The following is an 11,823-nucleotide window of genomic DNA, read 5'->3' on the forward strand; positions in this document are numbered from 1 at the left end:
GGTGAGGACGGCTTTCCAGAAGGGGGCTATCTCTTGGCAATGCCATGATATGTAAGTGTGCCTTTCTGACCACATCGGCGCCAACACTCGCCATCCCCGTGTGCCCCCCATTGGGCTACCCGTACGGGTGTGTAGTACATGGAGTGTGCTATTTTCAGAAACATTTCTTTGGTGTTCGTCGCTTGTGCTGTGACTTGTGCTCGTAGAAGGACATCCCGCCACTCCCCATCTGTGAAATTGCGCTTGCATTCCCTCTCCCATCTACGTCTTGCTTGTGTCATGGGGAGTGTAGGTGTTGTGGTCAGGAAGGTGTAAATGTCGGACAAGAGCTGTTTGTCCATATCTTTGGTCAGTATCCATTGCTCAAATTTCATGAGGGGGCGGCCGGCATGTGGGCGTAACGCGAGTGAAGTCACCCAGTGATTGATGGCCATGAATTGCCAGTAGGCCGAGGAAGGGAGACCATACTCTTTTTGGAGGGTGTTGAAGTCCATGACGCCATTTTTGTCAAAAAGGTCGCCTATCCGTTTGCAGTTCGCTACCTGCCACGACGAGAAGGCGGGTTTGTCAAGAGCGAGGGGAAAGTCCGGGTTACCAATGATCGGTGTTTGTGGGGACGCCAATGTGGAAAGTTCTTTCGCGATCTGTACCCTGTCCCAGGCATGTAGTGTGGCCCTCAAGATCGGTGAGACATATACCCCAGGTGGTCTGTGTCTCTTCTGCAGCCATGGTACCCTCCAAATATGAACTCCCGCCACCGCCTGGTCTATAAAGCACCAGTATTTCTCTGTCATGCGTCGGTGCCATTCAACCATATGGCGCAGCTGTGCGGCTTGGTAGTATCTTAAAAGGTGTGGAACCCCCAATCCGCCCTCGGACTGTGGTAAACATGCCTGAGGTCTTGACATCCTAGCCCTCCTACCGCCCCATATGAATTCCCAGATGAGGGTATGCATTTTGTCCAATAGGGCAGGTAGGGGCTGAAGTGGGAAGGTGTGCATGAGATAAAGTATCTTAGGCAAGAGTGTCATTTTTACTGCCGCTAGCCGCCCCAGCCAGGAGAGGCCATGTGACGTTCATTTGGTTAAGTCGGAGCGAGTAGTGTCCAGTATCTGACTGTAGTTACTGTCAACTGTGGCCGCTATAGTGGGGAGGATACGCAAACCCAGGTACATAATCCCCTGCCTGGCCCACGGAAAGGGGAGGGCAGACTCCAAGGAAGTCTGGTCAGCCTCCGAGGTAGTAAGGTTCAGTATGGAAGATTTAGTTAGGTTGGCTTTAAACCCTGACACCTTTCCAAAAGGCGTCAGCTCTGCCATAATGCTGGGGAGCGAAGTCTGGGGCTGTACCAAGTGAAGGAGCATATCATCTGCGTAAAGAGCCAGCTTATGTTCCCTGCCATCCATTGGCACTCCTGAAATGTTCGGGCATTGTCCTATGTGCTCAGCAAAAAGCTCTATGTATAATGCAAATAGTAGTGGCGATAGAGGGCAGCCCTGACGAGTGCCCTGTTGCATGGGGAACTGCTGGGATAGGCCCCCATTCACGGCAACCGCCGCTCTAGGTTTGTCATAACTGCACCCAATCCACCCTTGAAATCTGGGGCCCAGTCCAATCCTTTTTAAAACTGTGTGGAGGTATTGCCAGTGAACTCGGTCAAATGCCTTCTCCGCATCGATGGAGAGGAGAAGTGCTGGCATTTTAGCTTGATGGACCTTGTCCAGTAGGTGGCATAGTCTCATGGTGTTGTCACTACAAGATTGTTGAGGTATGAAGCCGGTCTGACCTGGGTCAATCAGGTGCTGCATGTACGGGTTCAGCCTGCGGGCCAATATGCCCGTAAAGATCTTCACATCTACATTGAGCAGTATAATGGGGCGATAGGAAGAACAGCTCCGGAAACCCTTCCCCGGCTTAGGAATGACTGTCACTATGCCCATTTGCATTGTTGGCTGGAGGGAGAGAGATGGGCCCAACGCATTATAGAGTCTGGCCAGAATTGGAGCCAACTGTGTGCCTAGCGATGTATAAAACTCTGCCCCAAAGCCATCCGCACCCAGAGCCTTGCCTGGCTTCAAGCAGTGTATAGCCTCGAGGACCTCCGTGGGCGTTATATCCTTCTCTAGTCCGGCACTATGCACAGGGGGGAGACGGGCCACCGGCGCAAAGCCCAAGTAGTCCTCCACTTCCGACTGGTCGACCCCCTCCGCGGAGTAGCTTTGGAGGTTTTAAAGGTTGTTCCTCACCCTCCTTAACAAGAGCAAGGGGACCCCTAACAGGGTGACCAAATAGGAGTTCAAAGGGGCTGTAGCCCACTTCTTTTTGGGATACCTCCCTGTAGGCGAAAAGGAGGCATGGCAAGAGGATATCCCATCTCCTTCTGAGTATTTCAGAGAGTCCCATGATCATGCCTTTGAGAGTTTTATTAAACCTCTCAACCAATCCATAAGTTTGTGGTGATAAGGGGTGGTGAACTTGTAGGTAACACCACACTCCTTCCACTTTGCTTTGAGGTATGCAGACATGAAGTTACTACCTCTGTCTAACACTACTTCCTTAGGGAAACCCACCCTGGAAAAGATTCCCAGGAGTGCTTTTGCCACTGCAGGTGCTGTAGTGGTCCTTAAGGGGATAGCTTCTGGATACCTTGTGGCATGGTTCATCACCACAAGGATGAATCTATTGCCAGAAGCTGTTGGAGGGTCAAGGGGGCCAGCAATATCAACCCCTACCCTTTCAAAGGGTACCCCAACCGCTGGCAGTGGGATTAAGGGGTAAATGAAAATGTGAAACAAGTCTGTCCCATGTTTTACTCTGGCCTAAATGCCTAGCCAAAGGAATGTCTCGAGCAAGAGTTAGGAGGTATTCCCTGTACTGAAGGGGGATGACCAGTCTCCTGGTGGCACCAGGTTTAGGGTCCCTTGCTTCATTGTAGAGGAGATTATTCTCCCAGTAAACTCTGTGGCTGTTATTGACATCCCTATTTTGCTGCTTGACAGCTTGCTGTCTGAGACCCTCCAATGTGTGACAGGTTTGCTGTGCTACACTCAGCTCTTCCCTGGCATACTTCCCTGCACCCAAAAGCTCAGCTGTATCAGCTTTCAGCTCCTCCAGGGTAGGTTCTGCACAGGGAGATAATTCCTCTTCCTCAAAAGGGAAAACATCTGTGGAGGGAGGGATAGTGGACAAGGGCTTGCCCTTCTTACCCCTAATTTTTGGGAGCACTTGGTCCATTATTCCAGGATCAAGGTTTCCCTGTCCTCTTTGCCTCTTGGCCTGACCCCTGGTAAGAGCAAAGATATGCCCAGGAATGCCCAACATTGCTGCATTGGCCTCCAACTCCACTGCAGCCCAAGCTGAAGTCTCCAAATCATGGCTTAGCAGACATTCTACAGGTAAATCAGTGGCTACCACAACTTTATTTGGACCAGTAAATCCTCCCCCCCCACCCCCCCAGTTGAGATTCACAACAGCCATGGGGTGGCTAACAGTGTTGCTATGGGCGTCTGTCACTTGGTACTGGTGACCAAGTAGGTGCTGCTCAGGGGCAACCAGTTTGTCTATCACCATTGTGACACTGGCACCTGTGTCCCTGTAGGCCTAAACCTGAACACCATAAATCAGGGGTAGCTTCTTGTACTTATCCATATTAAGGAGACAAGCAACTAAAGTGGCTATGTCAATGCCACCATCAGAGACTAAAACAGCCTCAGTGATCTCCCTAACTAGACCAAACCCAAATAAATTACCAATGGTGATCCCAGCTGACTGATTGGCTTTTAGTAGTACTCTTCCCACCACCACTGCTATTACTAGGGGCACTAGTGGTTGCAGTTGGGGTTGTGGTGGTGGGAGGCTTGCTGTTTCTTTTTGGACAATGAGGATCAGTTGCCCAATGGCTTTTGGCTTAACATATATAACACCAAGGTTTCTTATCTTTGTGAGAAGAGGATTTGGACCCACCACCCCCAGTGGAGTTTTGTGGGCCTGATGAAGACTCTGATGATTTTTATCTTAGTCCCCACCCTTGTCATGTGACTTGCCATCCTTCTTCTTGCTGTCCTTGTCACCCCCTGTATGAGCTTTTCTGCTCACCCTTGCTCTGACCTATTTGTCTGCCTTCTTTCCCAATTCTTGGGGAGAGGTGAGATCTGAGTCCACAAGATACTGATGCAACAAGTCAGACACACAATTATTTAAAATATGCACTCTCAGAATCATGTTATATAGGCTTTCATAGTCAGTCACCTTACTGCCATTTAAATAACCTTCTAGGGCCTTCACAGAACAGTCTACAAAGTCTGTCCAGTGTTGGAGCTCGCCAGATGTTAAGTTTGTTCTTCATAGAGAGCAGGGGTAGATTAAAACAGATAGCAGTATGGCACAACATGTGCTAAACCAAACATGAGACAGAGTCCACAACTCAAGGAAGTCCATAAAGAGGGCGTCTATCCTGGCTCAAAGGCGTCTGACGATATTACTTGAACTGCGCAAGGGCCCAGTCGCCGCAGCACAGAGGACCAGGGTCACCACAGCCAGGTGTAAGACATAGCCCCTGTGAGGGCACTGCCTCTTGTCTTCTGTTTGCTGGTGCCAGAAGTGATACTGTCCAGAACTGCTTGGTGCTCCTGTGCCCTTTACCTGGAAGATGGCCTATTATGTTTCTGTCACTCGCTTCCACCGGAGCCGCCCCCCAAGGCCGGCCTTCCTGAAGGTCCAGCCTTCCGTGTCCAAGGGATCATCTACCAGCTCTAGAACCTGTCGGGCCTCTTTGACTGTCTTCAATTGGTGTAGCTGGCCCTCCCAGTGGAATATAAGCCTGAATGGGTGTCCCCAGCCATACGAGATGCTGCGGGACCAGAGGTGGTCTGTAATCGGTTTAAACTCTCTTCGCCTTTGCAGTGTAAGCAGGGATATGTCCTGGAAAAGGTATAGTGAATGGCCTCTGAACTGGATATGCTGCCGGCTTCGAGCCAGTCAGAGTATGTCTTCTTTAATCAGGAAATTACAGACACATGCTAGAATATCTGGGGGCCTCGATCCAGTTCCCCCCAGCCGCCCAGCTCTATGTATGCAATCGAGCAGGTCTCTTTGTTGTCTTCCTATCCCAAGACTGAGCGGAACAGGGTCCTGACATACTCTCTAATGTCCTCTCCCTCGACTCCCAAAGGAGCACCACTGACTCGGATGTTGTAACTGCGTGATCGATTTTTATGGTCCTCAGACACTATCTGCAGCTGGTCTTGTTGTTCCCGAAGTTGCAGAATCTCTTAACACCTTTGTTCAACATCTTTGTTTCTTGTGATCTCGTTGTCTTCCTAGCCCGAGACCCGTTTCCCCATCAAGGTAAGACCAGAGCCAAGAATGCGCAGTTTCTGGGAGAGGTCTTTCCTGTAGATCAGTCTTTAGGAAATCAAACAAGGACGTGAGGAAGCCCCTGGAGAGCATGGCAAGTTCATTGTCATTCATTCCCTTGTCGCCTGCCCATAGCAAGGGCTGGGGGGTATTGTCTAAAGATTTGTGTTGTGCTGCTGCGGATCCCATCAGCATCTCTTGGACTGACTGCTCCTTTTTATGTTTCGAAATAGTCATGACCCCAAAAGTGGACAGTGGTGCCCTCTCTACATTCCAGTTTAGGACGCGGCTCTAGTCTATCTCCCTCTCACGTGATTTTTAGCCGCTGCAATAGGGCTAAGCGCCTGCGCAAAGGTGTTGTATGGTGTCGACCGCAAGGAGTTTCGCAAGGGCCTAGACCTTAGCCTGACTCCTATCAAGCTCAAAGCAAACTGTGGAGTCCAGAGAAGCTGTGTGGTTCATTATCAGGGGCAAGCTGAGTCGACACTGGTGTCACATGCGCTCCTGGTGCCAGCAGCAGCAGGGGAGATCTCACCAATAGCTAAGGTGCCCCACGGGCAGCACTTGGGGGGAGCGTTCCCCCTCTGTACGCACATTTCTCCACTGACCACCACCACGCGATGGGGGCCTACCCAGGCGTAGTGCAGCCTCCGTCCAGGCTCTCTGGGGGGCTTGCACCATAGGCCCAGGCCGCGGTGCAGCAGTATCTCACATCACACTAGGCCAGTCTGTCCCACTGTCTCCCCTTTTGTACACCCTGAGGCCCAGCCAGCTCATCACCAAACACTGTGCTCCAGTTCGGGGAGTGGACGTCCAGGTGCTATCCGGGTCTGCCCCTCCGGCACCTCTTCCAGGGCCCTCTCATCCAGGGGCAACCACCCAGTAGGTCCGGGCCCAGGACTAGGCCCTATCCAGTGCTCCCGCCCAGCCCAGCCCAGTGTTATCCTCGGGGACGGCGAGAGGGCACCTGGCACCTGTCTCTCTCACCTGGTCGGGGAGCCCCCCAGCCCAGCATCAACACTGTGAGACAACTCCATCGATTCGGCCTGGGCCAGGCTTCAGCCAGCCCCCACCACCAACCAGTCCCGGGGTGTCCCCGTGAGGCATGTCTCGCCCACGCGGCCTCAGGGCATCATCTTCGTGCCTCCCGTCCCTGGGCCCTGACCACCACCAGGCCGCAGGTCTGCACCCACGCCGGAGGCCTCGTCTGCAACTCACCTCTGGCGCCCGGGTCCCAGGTCCAACAGTCCACTCACCGTATGGGCCCCTCTATTGCCGCTGTCCACCGCATTCTTCTTCGGTCCATCGCGGTTCCTCTCTGATTCCAGGCAGCCGGTCCCTCTCTTCTCTGTTCACGGAGTCCCACGGCTGTGCGAACCCCACACCAGGCTGCTCACTCGGCAAAGTCTGTTTCTCTGCCGGTCCTTGCACCCTCTATCAATCGTGGCCTGGAGGGGGTGACGACATGGGCCCTCGGTGCCGCTAACCCCCTTGGTTGTCAGCCCAGGCAGCGGAGAGTCTCGGCAACATGTCCGCTCACAATGCCATCATGGCCACGCCCCCCACACATAGGGCCTGATTCTAAGCTTGGCGGGCGGCGGTAGCCGCTCGCCCGGCGGGAACCGCCAGAAGACCGTACCGCGGTCAAAAGACTGCAGCGGTCATTCTGGGTTTCCCACTGGGCTGGCGGGCGACCGCCGAAAGTCCGCCCGCCAGCCCAGTGGGAAACACCCTTCCCACGAGGAAGCCGGCTCAGAATGGAGCCGACGGAGTGGGAGGGTGCGACGGGTGCATTTGCACCCGTCGCGAATTTCAGTGTCTGCAAAGCAGACACTGAAATTCTTTGTGAGGCCCTCTTACGGGGGCCCCTGCAGTGCCCATGCCATTGGCATGGGCACTGCAGGGGCCCCCAGGGGCACCACGACACCCCATACCGCCATCCTGTTCCTGGCGGGCGAACCGCCAGGAACAGGATGGCGGTATGGGGTGTCAGAATCCCCATGGCGGCGCAGCAAGCTGCGCCGCCATGGCGGATTCCCATGGGCAGCGGAAAGTCGGCGGTATACCGCCGGCTTTCCGCTTCTGGCCGCGGCTGTACCGCCGCGGTCAGAATGCCCGGCGGAGCACCGCCAGCCTGTTGGCGGTGCTAACGCCAACCTCCGCCCTGGCGGTATTTACCGCCAGGGTCAGAATGACCCCCATAGTGTTGTAAACACTACAGGCCCCAGGATGCACTCTGCTCAGTGCCGCCAATGTGCTCCAATGGGGCAATTGCTGGGATAAAGTCAAACAAGACATGGGAGAAACACATCAAAGGCATGCAAATAACAGCTTGCAATACAAAACTTGACCTCTTTACCCCACACTGGACAGTGACTGGACCATCCCTTTGCCTTTGAACTCAGCAGTGATGAGGCCCTTGCTTTACTAGTCATGGTGTTTGGATTGCATAACCTCATATGCATGCAAGAGGTATGGCTATTTCCCCTGTCGTGTTCTAAACACTACAAGTCCCAGGATGCACTCTTCTCAGTGCTTCCAATGTGCTCCAATGGGGCATTGGCCACATGACTGCTGCAGCTATTGTTCAGAATATGTACATGATGACATGATACATTTTGGTACAGCTCAGTCACCACTCACACCACACTACCTCGCAGAGAATGGAGCCCATGCACTTACCAGGTCTCTGCTGCTCCTACCCCTGCAGCTGAGCAAGGAAGGTCAGCCAGGCTGTTCTTAGGACCCTCCTGCACAGTGGCGTGAGGTGGGTCTGGTGGACATAGGATGGTAGAACTGACCCAACAGTTCTTGGGCCCTCAGTCGGGCCAAACGTTTCAGGTCCTTCCAGCGCTTGCGGCAGGCCCTGGTCCGCCGGTGGTAAATGCCCACTGCACTGCAGCACTGCGCAATCTGGTCCCAGAGCCGGGTGCGTGCTGCATTGCTCAGCTGGTCCTCCAGGCCCCCATAAAACAGAGGGTAATGCTCCAGCCCCTCCCTCAGCTAAAATGTCCCATTCTCAGTCACTGAAGGGGGTGCTCTCTCATCAACTCCCTCAGCCATGTTGGGGGCAGTTAGGGTGAACAGAGCAGCAGGATCGCAGAGGATCCTGTCTGTAGGAGGGGATGACTCAGAATGACAATAAAATGGCTCCCTGCAACTTCCTGTAATGGGCTTCCTGTCTTGCATTTCCTCTGTGCCATTTCCTGTTGTCAGTCATTGGGTTCTGGCCCGAGTGCGGATGCTCCGCCCCGAGTGTGTATGCTCCGCCCGAGTGCAGATTATCCGGCCTAGTGCGGACGTAACGATACTCCTCGTAACTTATCTTTGTGAATACCAAACAATCGTAAACTTACACTTTTGGTCTAAACTTAGACCAAAAGTGTACGTTTACCTTTGTGAATCTGGCCCAATGTTTCCTGCAACTAGGTCTGCTACACTTAACAGTATGTAACTTTTGTAAATCGACCACAAGGGCTTACAAATGATAATATTGTAACCAATTGCTATTTTTTCCTACTTAGAGCCTGATTTACCGCTTCTATGCCTTGGACGAGATGATCTCGTCAAAGGCTACAGTTCCCCTGTGCCTTGGATGAGATTATCTCGTCCAAGGCACAGGGGAACTTGGGGGAGCGCTAGCGCGCCCCCCCGTGCACCTCCCTCCCCCCCCAAGGCGGGGATGGAAGGGGAAGACCTTCCCCTTCCACCCCCGCCCCCCCCCGGCAATCCGATGACGTCAGCGCGCGCACAGCACGCCGACGTCATCTAGTGTTGCCGGGCGCGCTGGAAGCCATTTGCTTCCAGCGCGTCGTCGGGAAAGGACCCAAAAGGTGAGTCCTTTCCGTTTTTGGGGGGCGAGGGGTGGTGAAAACAGACACAGGGGGAAAGGAAAGGGTTTTTCCTTTCCCCCTGTGCCTGTTTTCACAAGATTCCTGCTCCACGATTTTCTCAGTATTTCGCTCCCCCTGGGGGCCGATCCGCCGATTTTCCGGCGGATCTGCCCCCGGGGGGGGGACGAAAATCACTAGACACCAGGGATTTTATTTTTTGTGTGTATTTTGGGGGCGACCCCTTGGGCAAGGGTCGCCCTCCCCCCCGGGGGCAATTTTTTTTAGTATTATGCCCCCCCCTGGGGGCAGAGAAATCCACTAGACACCAGGGAATTTGTTTTTATTGTGTTTTTTGGGGGTGACCCCTTGGGCAAGGGTGGCCCCCCCCCGGGTCAATTTCTTTAGTGTTTCGCCTTTTTTTCAGCCGATCTGCCCCCGGGGGGGGTGGGGGGCGAAATCCACTAGACACCAGGGATTTATTTTTCTTGTAAAGTTTTTTTGGGGGGCGACCCCTTGGGCAAGGGGCGCCCCACTGGGGGGCTATTTTTTTAGTATTTCGCCCCCCCCCTGGGGGCAGATTGCCAATTTTTGGGCTGATCTGCCGCCAAGGGGGGGGGGGGGCAAATCCACTAGACACCAGGGATTTTGTTTTTATTGTTTATTTTGGGGGCAACCCCTTGGGCAAGGGTCGCTCCCCTGGGGAGCTATTTTTTTTTTCTGTTTCGGCCCCCCCGATGGTAGACCAGCCATTTTTGGGACGATCTGACCCCCGGGGGGGTGGAAGCACACTAGGCGCCAGGAATTGTGTGGTGTGGTGTGTGTTTGGGGGCACCCCTTGGGCAACGGTCGCCCCCCTAAAGTGGGGAAAGTTCGTATTGGCCATCTCTGCCCCTATTTTTGTAGGCCCATCTGCCCCCAAGGAGGGCAGAAACCACCAATACGGCAGGGATTTTTTTGTTTTGTTTTGTGTTGTGCTGGGGGTGCCCCCTTTGGGAAGGGTCGCCCCCTAAAGGGGGCACAGAAGTGTTGCCCATTTCTGCCCCCCTTGGGGGCAGATTGGCCAATTGTTTTACGCCCATCTACCCCCGAGGGGGGCAGGATCCACTTAGGTACCAGGGACAACTTCTAAGTTCTTGGTGGTGGGGTGTTTGTCAACTGGCAAAGTATTTGTATTTGTGATTATAACAATTTATTTCTTCTTTTTCTTCTAGTTCAACGCTTTTGCTTCCTTTGCTGTGGATCTTTGCGGTTTTGGCAGTAGTTGTCCTGCGGTTTGCATAGTTGCATGTTTTAGGTAAGTGAAAGCAATTTACTCCAAAGGAGTATTGTTGACATGCATGAATGACATGTTTGTAGGTGGTGTACTAAATGCAGTATTGTGTGTTTGACATTGTCCTTAGATTTGAGCACAGTGATGTTTGTGTTGTCATATGTCTAATTTGCTTTTTTCTTTTGTCTTTTTAGTGGGATATCATTGGTGATTGCTTTGTCTGTGCAGAGTAGTTGCTTGGTGAGTAGCTATTTCAGGCAAGTGAGTGGTATAGTTTTTTGTAGTACATAACTCTTTGTGATAAAGCTACACTTTGTTTATTACTTATTTTAGTGCTAGTTGTTTTTGGCAATCCATTTGTTGTTAGGATCATGGCTAGCCGCAAAGTGACCGCTCAGCAAGTTGTTTGCATGCTCTTTGAGTCGTCTTCAGACCATGATTACGACACTGACTCTGCATCTGAGGCAGAGGAGGAAGCAGGAGATTCTGGAAGTGAGTTTTCTGTCCGAGAGTATTCTTCTGATGAGGAAGCTACTCTCAGTGCAGATGAAGGGCCTGTGTTAGAGGAGGACATTGATGTGCCAAGAGTGCAGCAGCCTGGGGCTGAAGGGTTTCCCATTAGAAGACCTGACACCTGGATTGCCCCAAACAGGGAGCAGCCACAGTTACCTGCATTTACTGGTCTCCCAGGGTGTAGAGTTAATACGGAAAACTTTTTGCCTGTCCATTTCTTTCACTTGTTTATGGACGATGTATTTTTGGAAGAGATTGTGGAGCAGACAAATGTGTATGCAGAGCAATATTTGCGGGACAACGCTGCCAGACTTAAGCCTCAGTCTAGAGCTACTCATATAACATCATAGGTTTGTCTTTTTTGATGGGGTTGATCAGGAAGCCGTCACTGGCTTCTTATTGGTCTACTAGTCCCTTGATGGCAACTGCTATATTTCCTGCAACTATGACACGTAATCGGTATTTGCTTCTTCTTCGTATGCTGCATTTTGTAGACAATGCTTTAGCCTTGCCACAAGATCACCCTGACTGCCTTTTTAAGATTAGGCCTGTCCTTGATCATTTTGTGGATCGGTTTTCAGAGGTCTATGTTCCAGGCAAAGAGATAAGTGTGGACGAGTCTTTGGTCCTTTTCAAGGGGCGTTTAGTTTTTAAGCAGTAAATTCCTAGTAAGAGGGCACGGTATGGGATTAAATTGTATCTGCTGTCAGAAAGCAGTCCAGGATATGTGTATAATTTCCGGGTCTACACTGGTAGGGATTCCAGTATTGACCCTCCTGGTTGTCCGGCCACTTTTGGAGTTAGCGAAAAAATTGTGTGGGAACTTGCTAGACGGCTGTTTAACAAAGGTCA

The sequence above is a fragment of the Pleurodeles waltl genome, chromosome 8 (genome assembly GCF_031143425.1).
Source record: "Pleurodeles waltl isolate 20211129_DDA chromosome 8, aPleWal1.hap1.20221129, whole genome shotgun sequence".
Taxonomy (NCBI): Eukaryota; Metazoa; Chordata; class Amphibia; order Caudata; family Salamandridae; genus Pleurodeles; species Pleurodeles waltl.